Source organism: Drosophila arizonae, chromosome 5 (assembly GCF_054131065.1).
Source record: "Drosophila arizonae isolate 15081-1271.41 chromosome 5, UAZ_ARI_1.0, whole genome shotgun sequence".
Classification (NCBI taxonomy): Eukaryota; Metazoa; Arthropoda; class Insecta; order Diptera; family Drosophilidae; genus Drosophila; species Drosophila arizonae.
In genome coordinates, this window is record NC_142925.1 from 13126899 (window position 1) to 13143910 (window position 17012).

At 40.1% G+C, this 17012-nt stretch overlaps 1 protein-coding gene across 6 annotated transcripts in view; it reads right to left on the minus strand.

The window, feature by feature from the left end:
• The window catches only part of Liprin-gamma (liprin protein kazrin), a 57976-nt gene that overhangs the window by 35539 nt on the left and 5425 nt on the right, over positions 1 to 17012 (minus strand). For 5 of the 6 annotated variants that reach the window (XR_016270218.1, XM_018010157.2, XM_018010159.2 and 2 more), the window contains exon 2: positions 3358 to 3387. The gene's annotated coding sequence lies outside the window, so the exon portion shown is untranslated. Of the gene's footprint in view, positions 1 to 3172; positions 3302 to 3357; positions 3388 to 17012 lie in introns of those variants that run through there. The other variant, XM_089469649.1, reaches the window with a different exon arrangement.

Sequence of the window (17012 nt, forward strand, 5' to 3'; positions counted from 1 at the left end):
GAAGAGGCAGACGGACAGAAAGTCAGACGGACAGGGAGACAAATGAACAAAGAGACAGACGGACAGACAAATAAATAATCGGACAGAGAAACAGACGGAGAGAGAGACAAACAGATGAAGAGACAGACGTAAGACACAGATGAAAGAGCAAATAACCTGACGTATGGACAGCCTGTCTACCCAGCAAGACGAAAATTCCACAAAAACTAATATACTCCTCTTCACTTCGTGAACGAGTATGAAAACTATTCTCCCACAGCGAACGACTAACGAATACAAACGAATGCCCATTGAGAACTTTGTGCAGATAACAAAAGCAACAAAGCGAGCGGCAAGTGGAAGAGCTTAATAATAGCTGTAAATCAATCATATGTGAAAACGAAAATTGTTTTTGCAAATTCAAGAATAAATCAAAACACAAAAAAGAAATTCGCCAGCTTGAAAATATAGACACACATGCTCATACATATTTATCAGCTATATATAACTTGGTTGTCATATGTGAGAGTCCTAACCGATTTACGGTAAAAAAATTGAGTTGTGAGTTTATTAAAAACATTTGCGTGTTTTACATTCGAGGGAGGGGCGGGGCGGGGCAGAGCTTTGAAATACTTTTTGACACGGTCTCGGCATAAAAGTATGTACTTAAAATTAATGTACAGCCTGTTACCGTAAAGCATAAAAGCTTTGCGGATATAGTTTTTCATAAATCTGTGCGGGATTTCCGTGCATTTGCGTCGGTTTTTCCATTTTTTTTTTTGTTTCCTTTTTTTTTTGTGCGCATAAAAACCACAATGTGAGCTTTTAGTCGTGTGGTGCCTCGACTCACCAAATTAATAAAAAAATATACAAAAAGAGGAAAAACAAAAAGACAAGCGTTACTAAAAGGCAAAACTTTGCGACACAACAGTGTTTCTGTTTGACATTGTCTGTCGCGAAAAATGTGATCATAAATGCCCCGACTGTGCCTGCTCCTGCTCCTGCTCCAGCTCCTGCTCCTGCTGCTGGGCCACTGCACTTAAGATGTCACACAAATGCAGCCACAGGGGGGTGAGAGAGAAAGAGGGAGAGAGAGAGGCCAAGTCCCTGTGGCTCATGTGCCACACTCAACCTGTGCGAGCTGCCTTCCACTAGTTTTACTAGCCAATAACTTGGCTCGTTGCGGCAGTTTTACTTTTATAGCAGCCACCGATTAGTTTCTGGCCAACGACACTTTATGGCCAACATCGAAGATGCTGCCAGCCGAGTGCAGCCATAAAGAATGCAAACGCATGGCCAAGGATGCCCCCGTGCGTATAAAGAGGAGTCTCTCTCTCTCTCTCTCTCTCTCTCTCTCTCTCTCTCTCTCTCACTAAGAAACTTGATCTTTAAGATGAGCACTTGAACAGCAGTTGGCCTGGTCAAAACATTGATCTAAACTCGGTCAACAAGTGAATGATGTGTGCCAGCCATATCAAATGTGGAGCAAGTGTGGGTGTGCGTGTGGGTGGGTGGTGCTGCGCCACATTCGTCGCTTACATAAATCTAAAGTGTGCGGCTAAAAAGGCAGAGTCGAGTTGAGTCACTTAGCCACTCTCCATGCTGCTTCACTGTGCCACATACGCAGCTCGCCGAACGAGTTCTTTGACTTTGACTAATCCTTTTGCCAACACCCACCACCCACCACCCAACACCCAACATCCAACACTGACTACACATTTATTTTGCATGCTGATTTCGTGTTTGACTGGCTTAATGCCTAGCCTTTGAGCTGCGACGACTTTGTTGTGGCACCGCTGTAACCGCATTGTGAAAAAACTCACAAGTAGCAGAAAACCACACAACAACAAACACACACACACTCACACACACACACACACACATGTGAACGAGCTCATTAGCAGTGCCCACACAGCTGGAGACGATTTGATTTGGCTTTTACTTACATTTTGGCAAAAAAAAAAACATATGTATTTGTATATATACATATATTAGGCAGCCCCAAATGACTAAATGCTATTCATTTCACATATAATACAAGAGGTAACCATGGCAAACGAATGAAATGAATGACTGAGCGATAGCGCTCGATGACAGCAGGAGACAGCTCGACATCAGTAAATTTTTAATTAGAAAATATATGCTTCTTAAATGAAATTTAATTACTTCTCTTTGAGATTTCCGTCTGGACTTGAGTTTGATAGGAATTTGCTAGAATCAGTGCTCATCTCTTTATTAGCATTTACAAAGGAAACATTGAGACAATTGAGGCTCATTCTGGAAAATTACTTTTAAAGCTTTATCTTATCTTATGTCAAAATTTGGCTAAGTGAACCTTTTTGCAGAAGGTTTAAGATCCTGCAGAGTATGGTTAAGCAAACTCTAGGCTGAATCTCTTACTCTGAATAATTCCTCCTCCTCCATAATGAAAGCATTCTGAAAATCCTAAGACTCATTCTGATATATTACAGTTCGAGCCTCTGATTTGCCATTTCTATTATCAAAAATCAAAGTCCCTAAGCTGCCATACAAACTCTTCGCAGAAGGAAGCACTAACTTCTAGCATATTATTAACAGATACTGCACAGAGCCCTCTTCATTCAACCCTAGTTCCGTATGAGTTTTACTTAAGGCATTTCTCTTCAACTGTATAGTAACAAAAAGCCAAAGTCTGAGCCCTATCAAATTTGCCTTCAAGTACCCCCAAGAAATGGGTGTACCAAAGTTTAGACACAACTCTTGAGCCTGAGTGATCCTATGTGTTTGAACGAACTCTTAGCAGAAGTTTTTCTTCGGTAGCATCCTGTTGAATATGGCTCAAACAGGACTTGACAGAAGTCCTAGCAAAGGGCGATTAAATCGATTAGGCAAAAGGAAGCTGCACATAGAGCTCTTCTGAGAGAACTCAACTTGGACAACCCTCTACAAAGCGCCTTAACACGCGAGTGCACACAATTAATTTCCTAAATTTCTCCAACCAAACTCTATTACCATTCAACATTTCCCTTTAATCTACAATCCTGCTCATGCTACAGAGTATTTCGCACGCCGTCAAACTTATTTTCTCCTTGGAAAGTTCAAGGTTTATGTGAGTAGTTGCGACATACAGTTACAGAAATTGTAAAAAAATACGTGACGTCAAATACATATATATATAAATACTACGTATAAAATGACTCGGAAATAGTCTCACGTATTTCTGTTGTAATAGTGACGATTGCCATAAAAATACGCTGAACTGTATTTGTGTGGCGCTGACTCCATCCTTTCGCTGCCTCTGCTCTCTCAGCTTATTCTATTTTTGGCAACCAGCGCGAATGCCGTGACTTAAATACGAAATGTGCTCATTGGCGGGATGAATTCAATTCTCCGACTTACCTCAGCTCATTGCTGGAGATGTGTGAGGAGCTGCAAGAGAGAAGAAATAATAAATTAGTTTAAGCCACAATTAGAAAAGAGAACCAACCAAAACTAGCCCTAGTCAGAGTCATATTTCAGAGCAGCTCACTAAAATTCAAATTTGTCTGGCTACAGTTTAGCGCGGCGCGCCGCCTGGCAAATCCAATCAAATGTGAACGGGCTGCGCTTTTTCATAGCCTAGCCCCAGGCGCTGTCTCAACTCCCATAACTCTGGGCTGGCGGCGCACAGCTGGCGCACCGAGCGGCAGAAGAAAAGATTTAACTTGTCTCGTGCTCAGCGTAAACAGAATTATTTCCAGCTGCCTTGTGCTTGCTTTGTGCAGCATTTAATTGGGTTTGCCAGCATATTAGATTTTCATTTTCATCTTTGCCGCTGCGTCCCCCCACCACTCGCATTCGCATAAATTTGAATACAAACGCACGCACACAAATGCAGAGAGTCTCTAGAGTGCAGAATTTAAAGCATACGCAGCTGCTGTATTGTTCTATGTCCTATTGAAATTTAAGATACATACAAGTGCAGCCTCTTAGCTTCTCCGTGCTCCACACAGAGTGAGATGAATCTGTGTGCAACATGCAGATTTTTATGCAACTCCCAAAGTCAGATGTGAAATTCAAGAGCTTTTCCAACTATAAACAAAAGACTGCAAGGCATGCAAACAGCAAAAGAAAAAGTGAAGAGGCGGAGCAAGAAGAGAAAAAACAAATACCGAACAAATTCTCCGAATGCAAATCTTATGACCCATGCGAAATGAAAGAGAATCCAAAGTGAGTAACAAATTCAATTGAATGACTGTTGAATACTCTAGATGTGACTAGACTGACTCAGAGAGCTAATTAACTTAATTTAATCAATAATTATAGCTCTTAAATTTGACTTGATCAATCTCAATTACACTGTGAAAAGACAAACACTGTTGCACAGGCTAGAGCTGTTAAAACCGTCGATGGCACTGTATCGATAGTATCGATGAACATTCATTTTTGCAATAGATCGATAGATTGCGTGCTAGCGGCAAGCTCAGCGAATAACTGAAATATCGCCTGCCAATGAACTAACTATGTTATTGTGTGAGAAAGTAATTTTATACTGTTTCTATTGTATGAATGTATGTATGTATTTAGCGTATAGTTTATTTTCAAATATAAGGTAATTCTAAAGCAGTATTATAAGTTTTTTCTAATATAACTCTAATTTAATATAAAATGCTTGTTAGGCCACAGCAGACAAGTTAACAGTAGAGCTGTTAAGTCGATGTGTTGATGGCTACAAATATCGTTAAGTTTGCTCCTAACGATATTTTAAACCTTGTGCAGCGGCATCGCAGGGTATGTACGGCAAAGCCAAACTCCATTGCTTCATTGATCTGTTTTCTTATGCATATTCTGTTACCTGTATTCACACTCACACACACAGTCACACTCACTCATCCACCTATGCACATTCGTGTGGCATGGAGCACGTAGCTGAGATTTTTCCTGCATTCAGCATTCAGGCAAAAGGAAAAACTTCATCATCGCAGCGCTCTCCGCTGGGATGCTTGCTGTCAGTGCGGCTGTCAAGTTGCTCTGTGCAATTGTCATGCTCTGCCTGGCCAGGTTTCTTCTTTTTTTGGGCATCCTTTTGCTCTGCTAACTGTCAGCGGTTGTAACTCTGCTTGTGAGCATCCGTTGGCGAATTTAATAAGTTGCCCGCATCATCATTATCATTATCACCATCAGCATTACGTTTACCGTTTACCGTTTACGGGTTTACGGTTTGCCGTACGCATTTGCCAGCTAGCTACCGTTCTAGTCGTCAGCACCAGCAGAAGCAGCATCTTCTTCTTCTACTCCAGCTGCTGCTCATTTTGTCATCCAGGCATCCTGCTCGTTTTTCGTGTGCGCCGCTTTTGTAAGTGGGTTATTTAGCGTAAGTAATTCAATAAGTCTGTTAGTTTTCATATTTCCTGCCGTCTGCAGTTTCAGCTGCAACTGCGTGTAATCCACGGCCATTCGAGTCCAGAGAGTGCCAAAAAAATAAAAGAAAAAGGAGACCTTCTGGTGCGGCACACGAACTAAGAGATGATACGGCAAACTGAATTAGCGCTCTACGAATGTGTCCTTCCTCTCCAAGGATCTCAACTAGTTATAGGATAGATGGCTAACTGCCTGGGCTGTCTTGGCTGCCTTGGCTGCCTTACTGCCTGGCTGGCATGAGAATGTCTACAGCTTTAATTCATTGCAAGGAATTTTAATTCATTTTGCAGAACTTACGCTGAGCAGATTACCAAAGTTAAAGTTAATGCAGCACGCGAGCAGCGAACGGCGAACGGCGCAGAGCAAAGTGTTTCTAATGCTCAATTAACTAAGTGCAGCTGCTCCTCCAGCTTTCAGCTCGAGTAATTTCCTCCTTCAGCCATGAGTATGAATTACTCCTCTTTTTTTTTTTTTTTTTTTTTTTTTGCTATTACCTTCTGCATTGACTGCGGTCGCATCTTCTTCGTCCTGCTGACGTTTTATCATCAGCATTTCTTCTTTCCATTTGACATTTATCAACGTTTTTCTTAGCTCGTCCAGCTCGTCGTCTGTCTGTCTGTCTGTCTGTCCGACTGTCGGATTTAATTGCATCGTAACTGCAAATTTGCTGAGCTATGTAGATACAGATGCAGCTTCCAGCAGTAGCCAGATGCTGACGAATTGGGAGTTACAGATGTCAATTTACGAATTACAAACACAGCGATTGCTGACTGACTGATTGACTGACTGACTGACTAATGGACTGAGTAATTTACTTATTAAATCACTTGCTTATCTTTTGTGGTCCAAGTGTAGACCACAAATGTGGTTTGTGATATAAATGGAACTATTATAAAATATAGAATGACTTAATAATAATAATAATATATATTTTCTTTTTGCTTTTAAAATGAAATCATCTTATTGATTTTCTTTTCATAAGTATTTATATATATAAAATGTATAATATTTTATATATACATTATTTTTATCGATTATTATTTCTGCCTAAACTATGCTAATAATTAAATATGTTTTATTTATTTTTTATTATTATTATTATTTTTCCTTATAATATTAATAGAAACTGAATTTTCTTTAGTAAAATTATTTCAGCATTCACTTTAATTCCTTATTCAAGGACATGCTCTACTCACGGAGCTATTGAGCGCTCGCATCGTATACATACATATAAGCACATGAATTATTTTATAATTTATAGTAATAAATCATATATTTACATATATTTATTTCAACCACGCTAAATAAATTGCTATTAAAACCAAATTTAAAAATTGTGTTAAAAAAAAAAAAAAAAAAAAAAAAACAGCGAGCATTAATTAAGGTAATGTAATACAAAATTTATGAAAGCTCCGTTTTTTGTTGTTGGTAAATTCTGCCATTAAATTCAAGCTTTTAGCAATCAATAAAAAATAAGCGAGGAAAATGAAAATGAATTATCAATCATTTTGAGCTAAATAAATATTTGATTGAATTGTTGGCCAAATATCAAATGACATTTATTAAATTTACTAGCTGGCCCGGCAAACGTTGCATTGCCCTCTATATTATTTCTAGGTAAAAAATTGTTGAAAGCTATGTTGTTCAGGCTGGGATACACTGATAAATTTATTAATCGGATTTTCATTCAAGCACCTTGTTGTAAACGACATTCTTCGTTTTTTGGTCGGGTGCAAGAACAAATAATGCGGATCGTTTGCCAACACGTGAGCATGCCACGTACAATTGACCATGAGAAAAACACGCATTTTCTAGATTGAGGCCACAAATAGTCAAAGATTGGCCCTGTGACTTGTTGATCGTCATGGCGAAGGCAAGACGAAGCGGGAATTGAATTCGTTTAAATTCAAAGGGCATATCTGTTGAGCTCATCGGAATCCTAGGAATAAGAACTTCCTCATCTTTAAATTTTCCTTTGAGTATCAACGCGTGAATCACATTGCTCATCAGTTTTCTTATCACCAAACGCGTTCCATTGCACAGTTTTGGTTGGTTTAAATTTCTAAGCATGCAAATCATGGAGAATTGCTCTTTTCATAGCTGTGTTCATTTCTTGACGCCGGTCAAGTTGTTCTTCCATATTGCCCATGAAGTATGTTTGCAAGAATTTTTGCTGTGCATCTTCAATAGGTTGCACTGATCCAATGCGATGGCAAATCTGGCCTTGAATCTTTAAATTCAAAGCCATAGTTATTATAGTTATATTTACAAACACTATTTACAGAAATCTAACAAACTACATTATTCAAAATTTTTTTTTGGCAGTCATAGAAAATAAAATTTTTAACGTAAATTACCTTAAATATCCGTCTCCAATATTTTCCGCCCCAAATTATGTCATTTGGAAACAGGCATTGTATTTTTGAGTGTTCGCTAGAAAATGTCGTGATTCTAGTGTTTCGCCATAAAGCAGGGAACGCAATGGCTATGGTGACCGCTAATGGCAATGTCACTTTACCACTAAGGCAGTACAAACCGGGCGTTTCACCAGCAAACTTCAATGCGCCACAATGCTAGCAAACAACGTCCATTGGACCAATGCAAACTAAACGATTCAAGCTGTAATCAATGGTGCAATCATATCGAAACGCTGCTCGATTCAAATCAATCCTTGAACCATTTCTTATTGCCATTTCACGGGCTGCCTCTCTTTGAGAAGCACGAATTAAGGCCCTTCTTCCCTGGGTACTAACGCGGAGCCTTTCTCGGGCGATTTCTCGCTCTTCGTCAGATAATTGACTCGCGCTATTCCGTTGCCTAATTGCATTATGAGTCCGCCGGGAAAGATTAGATCTTCTAGGACGCGGCATTTTTATTAATAGTAATACTGCCCTCGCACAAAACCATATAAAACAATCGAGAAATATAAATATAAATAATTTACACAAATTTATGTTTGAGACAAACAAATACCTGAACTTTCGAGATATTTAGCTTTTGTAAAAGTCCAAAAATACGATTTTTAATAATTAACTTTTTTTTTTTTAATTTCGAATTTTGAATTTTTTATTTATTTTTTGAACAGTCAGGTTTTAATCTTTTGATTTTTTGCAGATTTTTGATTTGAAATATTTTTCCTTTTGATTTGAAAATTTTTTTATTTTTTTTTTTTTTTTTTTTTTTTTTTTTTTTTTTTGAATAGTCAGGTCTGCTCGAGGTCAGGAGACCGTAGACTGACTGACTACATTTGTTTATTTACTTCTACACTATTGTCAAAACTGTCACTGTTACCAAGCCTACTGGGTATAAAAAAAATTTGAACATTTGGGGAAAAAACCGCGTTTTTCAAGTATTCGGCAAATTTTTTCAGTATTTTTAAGACCCTATACTAAACTCGTTGCGGAGACAAATCCAACAAATCAAAAACCATGAAAATTGGTTCAGCCCAAATCAAGTTATAAGCAGTCTTCACTTTTACACAACTTTCTTTTATATATATAGATTTCCGATTTTTTTTACTTTTATTATGGAATTTTTTTAAATTGCAGAAGTAGTTGAAATATATACATACATATATTATCTAGTCGAGCGGGGATATAGATATGTATTTGTATATAAAATATAAACTATTTTCAATTCACATTAAAACTTGTAAAAAAAATCTTGTAAATATTAAATTTAATGCGCTTTACAGTTGAGGAAAAGCAAGAGTGTCCCAGTAAAAGCATGACTAGAATATACCCAGCATTCTAGCTAAAATTAAGACATATATGTAAATAACAAATATGTATATACTAAATATTAGTATATTTTCCTGCCTCAACTAAGCGTCACAATTACCTTTGGAATTTACAACTGTAAATAAAAAACTGAGCATACCCCATTTCCTAAGGTATACGCTCAGCATTTCTATGAAAAGTTACAAAATAACTGTACTTATTTAGTTTGACATAAAAGAGTTTTCCAATTGCTCTACTACTTAACTGCTTTTCAATGCAATTGCACAAGTTTTTAGTTAAGACTTTTCGCAGAAATAGTATACATATATATATATATAAAAGTACAAGCATTTATGTGGCAACTAGCAGTTTCTATGAGGGTCAATGGGTGCTCCATTGAAATGCAGTATTTATGGGAGACAAGCCGATTATTATAGCTTATTAATTGCCTACACTTGAGGCACCCTGTATGTAAATAAAACTGGAAGAGGAAGAGATACGACTTACGAACGAGTGGCAAGTGAAATACGACAGCTGGGCATGGCCTTACATGGCGGGCGGGCAATAGAAATAATTTTTGGTGGAAAACCAGCGCCGACCTACCATAAAGAGAAACTACGGAATGAACGCGTACGTGACAATAAAACGAAATGTGTAAGAGCTGTCAGTGGCGAGCTGGCTGGGTGGCACAGAGTGGTGCCGAGTGGAGCAGAGTGGAGCACGTGAGGACGTGAGCAAGATAGAGAGAGAGACAGAGATGGAGAGAGAGAGACAGACCAATGCGACATACGAAGCGACACATTGCTGTGTCGCTTGTTTGTGGCTGCTTCAGCTTCAGCTTCAGCTTCAGCTTCAGCTACAGCTGCAATTGCAACATGCAACCACCACAGCACAGCACAGCACTGCACCACCGCACCACCCACTGAAGACCGCACAGTTTCATAAGCGAGAGCAAAGAAAAACAGCGAATTGCGAATGCAATTTGACAAATTTATTTGCAGCGGCAGCAGCAAACGCGACTTGAGTGCAGATACAGATGCCACACACACACACACACACACACACACACACACACACACAGACATACAGACTCAGTTACGGATACACACGTGCAAGTTCTTTAATATTGTAGCATGCCACGTCGCAACGTGCAACATATGAAAAATGATAGAAATTTGCCAAGTTCCAGTTTTTGGGCGACAATATGCAAATGCAAACGGAAATCGAGTTACTCTGACAGGCAGCACGATTTTAATAAAAGAAAAGCGAGCACCGACTATAGCTGGCAGTTATTCACCTGCTCACCTGCTCGTCTGCTCGTCTGCTGCTCACCTGTTGCTGGGCCACAGACGACTCTGAAAAATTCTATTAAAATGTGCGCCATAAGCACGCATTAGACACACTCAATTTCCTATTCCATTTTCCTGCTGCTCAGCCACACACACACACACACACACACTCACTCACGCCGAAACTAACTCCATCCGGAATCGACACCAAGCTTCAGACGGCTTCTGCTGTGCCTCCGCTCAGAATTCCCATTACTTCCTCAGTTTCGTTGGCATTTCATGTATGGCTCGAGCGTTCCATTCCAGCCCATTCCCTTGCACTCCCATTCCTTACACTCCCTCCCCTCCTGCTGGCACATTCCAGCTGCTGCATCAGCATCTCTGTAGTCGCGGCAGCCGGAATTAATGCCCCACCCGGGGCAGCTGTCCCCATTTACCTGGCAGCCATGTGGCAGGTGTGCATTACATACAGCATTCCATTGCAGCGCCCCTAAGCAGTTAAAGCGAAGCCCAAGTCGGCAGCTGCTTGGCAACCAATTAAAGATGCATTTAAATTGAATCACCAAACGAAACTCACTAACTGCCTAAGTTAATATTAACAGGAAGAAGGGATGCCTGCATGCATTCAGTCAGTCACTCGATTGGCTAGAGCTCTATATAGATTTCCGGGCCTTCTTAATGGAGCACGGCCCCTATAACGGATTCCAGCTGAAAATTCGACGCAATGGTGTCCAGATGCGCCCGCTGCCTGGTTAAGGGTAATAGGATTTTCGGGTCACTCGCAGTCCATTTCAATTAGTGGACACATGTCCAGGGACAGGCCTGCCATCATTTAATTTGTGTGCGTATGGAGAGTGGAGAATGGAGAGTGGGGAGTGCAGAGTGCAGAGTGGAGACTTCCATTTGAATTGCAGCGTGTATGATTTGTCCCATTGAGGTAAATAATAACAAAGCAGCTCCATTAGCAGCGCCACTGAATCTGACTTAAATGAATTATGCAGCCTCAGAGCCCCCAGCTCGAAGCTCGCAGCCCCCGAACACTATTCATGATTATAATTTGGCTGAAGCTGTGCTATTATTAGACTGTGTATTACATACTATTGAATATGAATAATAATACAAGAATTAATATTAAAAAATCGATAATAATAATAAAAAAATTAAAATAATAATAATAGTGAAAATATTATTGAGTATAAAATATACTTATTATTAAAAAAAAAAAGTAAAAAAAAAAAATAATACTTATAATTATAATAATGATAATTATAATAATGATAATAACACAGCTGCTAACAATTAGCAAACTCTTAGCTTATTCTACACTTATTGCCTAAGTAGACATTTCAGAGTTTTTATGCGAAACACTAAGTAAATGTACAACAACTGAAGATTATAACAGCAACAAAAAAAAAAAAAAAAAAGTGCTTTAAAGCTCGCTTTTTATGCTAGGTGCGCTTCAGCTTCAGCTTCAGCTGGCTTTCGTCTAGCGTCGAACGCTCTAAGCTCTGAGTGGCTCAGCGCTCAGCGCGCACATAAAAAAAGTAAAAAGTAAAAAAAAAAAAATAATACTGTCTGGCAGCTAAAGTAAAAGCAGAAGCAGAAGTAGAAGCAGAAGAAGAAACAGAAGCTAAAGCTAACAACGGGCGAGGCTGCACAGTTCAATGCGCGTTTATGGCTTTCCCATTGCGATTGCTTCGTGTTGTTTGCCCAGCCGATGTCCCTTTGGACGCTTGACACTACAGAGATAACGGAGCGCATCAAATCATTTCGTGCTAATGGAATTGCATTGATGTTGATGGAGTTTTGCCAGTTGCCCAACGATGGCTCACAGCACTAAGTCATCAAACTCGATACCAAGTGAAAAAGATAATAAAAAAAAAAAAATCTATAAAAAAATAGCAGAGTTAGAATTTGGATGAGAGCAAGACACGACATATATCTGTAGGAATATATATATATATATATATATATATATATATATATATATATATATATATATATATATATATATATATATATCTATATATGGCTGTCTCGGGTAAGGGTATTCTCGCTTCGGTAAGGGTATTCCCGCTTCGTTTTGCATCTTTTTTCAAGGCTCCGCTCCTATCTGTCGCTGGCTCCTTTCAAGAGCTCATCCGCTGCACACTCGAACACAATTTTGGCGGCTGGCCTTCTTTTTATGGCTTTTCGCTAGACTTGGGGGCAGGATTTTCGTTTGGGCCCGGCCAAGAGCCCCTGACAATGAGCCTGTTTACTGAATTTGTGTGCGGAAATTGCTGTTTGCTCAATGTGCGCAATACCAAATGAAAATGCTGCGAAATCTGCATAGTAATGTCGCCTGACATCTGCATATGTTGAGTGCTGGAACTAAGCTACCCCATTAGATAGGTTTGCGCGCTGCCGGGTTCATTTGGTGTCGGGCTTTTTGGGTAATACATCAAACAAAATTAAAACGCACTGCGGCCGCTGGAAGGCTTGAAGGGTTGGCAAAACATTTGCCACTGGCTAAAATAATGATGTAGCTGCCAGAGGGCTGCCACAGACAGAGATAGACAGAGAGAGAGACAGAGACAGACAGACACGGGCCACGTGTCGGCGCCGCGGGGCTACGGATGCGATGTCAGTCAGCGACTAACGGAAAGCTAGAAAGGCCAAAGCATGCGCCAACAGACTGTTGCTTCTTTGTTGCTATTGTTGTTGTTGTTGTTGTTGCTGTTGTTGCTCAATTGAGTCCATTGGCTGTAGTTTCCCCGGTTGCTAGACAATTGCTCCTGGCCAGCTCACGCCCCAACTACAGCTCCATCTTGAACCTGCAGCTTCTCCACCTCCTGCTCCCTCCTGCTCCTGCTCCTGCCCCTTTATAGAGTCCAGAACACCAGACATGACGACGCTGGGGTTGAAAGTGCATGACACACAATTGTTTCCCTGACACCCACCCGGCGTACGACCATTAACATGCACACCCCCACATGAACTCACAGCCCCCCCCCCCTCTCTTTCTCTCTCTTTCACTCCCCCTGCACCTCGACACGCTCGACCATCAAATTGTTTTTGTGGTTACCAGCTGGTTTATGGTTACACATTTTCTGCTTTTACCTTTAAACCTTGGGTTCCCTTTATATTGACATCGTTTCTGCATGCAATCTAATAAATGAGTCGTGTATGTGGGGTGTCTGCGTATGTGTGTGAGCGTGCACGTGCCTATGTGTGTGTGTGTCTGTGTGTGTTATTTGGAAGAACTGCAGGTGCTCAAAAATAATGGTTTCGCATGGCCCTCGGCCAATGCTGAGCTTCCTGGATGAATTGCTGCCATCGCTTGGCCATAATTTATTGCCTGTATTAAATACACTTTGTACCCATAGAATGTGTCATTGTCTTGGACCTATGGCATTCCCATTGATTTGCATGACCGCAATGATTCATTCCAGCCATACATCAAGCTGAAAACCCGCACTAATTGACCAATTCACCTGCTATTGCGACAAGATCTATGGGCACAAACATTAACTCGACAAATATGTGTATAAATATTTAACATATAAATGTATTTAAATATTTATATATGTATATGTACATATATGCCAAGTCATCTGCTCTGCTATAAATTGGTAACCCTTTACTGATTTATAGTGGTTTTTATTTATTATTCAGGCCATGTAATTGGCAAGACCTGATTGTGTTCCCTTTAAGCGTTGTCTGATCCATAAATTGTTTTCTTTAACATGTAAAATACATCGATTAAGGCATAAACAATTTTTGTTTTCTTTTGTGCAACAATCTTGTTATTATTTAGCTTGAATATTTGAATATTGGAAATTCGCTGAAGCATAAGAAATTACTTATGAATATATTAGATACTGAATAGATGAACAGTCGGTGGCTTAAAGGAGGATACGATAAGAAGAGGATAAGATAAAAAATGAAAACCCATACCAGATCTTCTCTCTTATTTTCTATGTAACTTTCTGTCTCTCTCACAAACTGTCTACCCCTCTCTCTCTCTTCTCTTTCTCTCACTATCTCTCACTCTATCTATTTGTCTATCTGTCTCTGTGTCTATTTCTCTATCTATCTCTCTCTGTCTCTCTCTGTTTTTGTCTCACTCTCCCAGTTTCTGCATAACTTTCCTATCATCTCTCTCACCCACTGTCTAACTTCCTGTCTCTCTCTCCCGCTTTATGTTTCCAACAGTCTATACCTTTCCATCTTTCTATCTCTCTCTCTCTCTCTCTTGCTCTGTAATTCATTCTTTCGCTCACGCATACAATGCCTACAAATATCAGTTTTCTTTCTCCCTCTTCTCCTCAATCTCTGTTTTTCCTATTATTTCTTATATATAGCTCCTATGCTATATAGTATTTTCTTCTCCAACAAACAAATAGAAGCAAATATGTTTTAGGTGCCCTGAGCTAGGCACATTTATAACTTGGCTTTGTAATTATAATTTGCAGAAAATTAATTGCAGAAGCGCTACGTAAATTATATGAAATAGCCAGATTCATTTGGCCAAAAGGTTGGCTAATGTTGTGTGCCCCGGCAATGGCTGTTATGATTTTAATTAAAACTTGAATTACACACTTTTCCGGTCAACGGCCGTGACCTTTTCCACCAGCCAGAGCCTAATGAGAGCAAAGTCAGCTGGCGAGCCTATTACAGCCACTCGAGGGAGAGAAAGCAAAAGAAAACGAATAATTTAAAAAAAATAAAAATCTCGCAGTGCTCAGCGAATCGGAGCAATCAAATCTGATTTAATATTTACGAGTTGTTTTGAAATTTAATTTGCTGCTATTTTTGGGCTTGTTATTTGTCTAAATGGCATTTTGGAGACAATTTAATTAATTTGAAGACAACAAACATGCTCGAGCGACCGAGAGCATGGCCGAGCATTCCAGCTCAAAATGCGAGCAATTGCAGAAATACAAATTATTTAATTTGCGCTGTGTGTTTGAGTGTGAGTGTGTGTTATTTTTTTGTGTGTGCTCAGCGTGGTATTGTATTGAGGCTGAGGCATTGACCAGTTGCTGTTACGCTTGGGCAGCCAGCGACCATTCACCACCCACCGCTGCCCACACCCGCCCACTCCCGACCACCAACCACCGCCCACCGCCCAGTCGGCACTTGTCAGTCTCTCGCCCGTCGTGGTCCGAGTCATTTAATGTCAGTTGGCTGTTTGGCATGCGGATCACGTAGTTTCTGTGCCACCAGCACTTTTTCATTTCCATTCATTCACTTACGCGCTGTGGCTGCGGCCACAAGAAACACACAGACAGACACACACAGACACAGGCACACACATACACATGACACTCACTTACACTTACAGACCACAGTCAAATGGGTGGCTTGACTTGGACTGCTTCAGCTACAGCTTCGGCTTCAGCTTCAGCTGCTGCCGCTGATTTGTTTTGTCGGAATTGTCAAGCGGCGCAGTTGACAGACAGACAGACAGTCAGACGAACGGACAGTTGGACAGATGGACTGGAGCTGGCATTGAAATTGAATTGTGAAAACTTCGTGGGCGTACGCAGTATATATATTTTCTTTCTCTGTCATTATTTTTTCATTTTTTTCTATAATATAATTTGCACTTAATTGGCCAGAAACAAGCTTTGCAATTACGCATCCCACACATCAGCTGTGCGCCTCATCTATTTCGTATTTGTGTGGGGCAAACGTGTCGTATACGTAATAAATAATAATGTCATGCCATAGTTTCTATATATAATGTGTATATTTGTACAATAATCGCTCTGTCATTATGATAATTCTTAAAGCTTGTTTGCTCAGCTTAACTTGATGCATTTCCATGATCTATAATTATAATGTCTTTGGATATCTAGCATATATATTACTTCTTCTTTTTTTTTGTGGCATCTGCATAAATCCCCTTAAGCTCTTTCACCAGCGAAAAGTTGCTGCTTATCTTGTTGCTGGCTGCAACTTGTGCAATATTAAGTTCAGTCCTCAGTTTCAGCTGAGTTTATTATCTTTCGTTTATATCGGAAGTCAACACAGACACAGCAGAGTCTCTTATATATAGTTATAGGGCCAAAGCTGCATTCAAACGGAGAGACGAAGGGAGTGATCCTCTCTTTATATTGCAAGACGGGCATTAAAGAAAACCAATATCCCCTTGTCATTTTGTTAACAAGTATAAAAGTCTCTTCAGGCAAAACTTATGGAAATTCATGCTAAGAGTTATTTCTGACAGTGTACGCCGCCTACGCAAATACATATGCTAGTGCGTTACACACACAGACACATATATATAGTGTGTATGTAGATTTGTTTTTTATTTTGTTCGGATCAAAGTGCTAATACAAACAGCTGAGCCGGGCACAAAGTTCTTCCTGGAAACGCTCCACTGGGGGGTGCGAGGCGTTGAATAATCTCCAAGCATGCTGAAGTTGCGTGAAGCGTTCGCCTTTGTGGCTGACTGGCTCGTTGGCTGGCTTATCAGGGCAGCTAGAAGGATAAAGTTTAACGGAACAGCTAAACAATGGCTTGGCAGAACAGAGTGCAAGAGAGTGAGGGAGGGAGTGAGAGGGGAGAGCGAGAGCGCGGCTTCGGAAACGCATATTCAGCCTTTGGTTGCGGGTTGCCGTGGTTAACAAAATGGCGTCGGCACATAATTAATAGC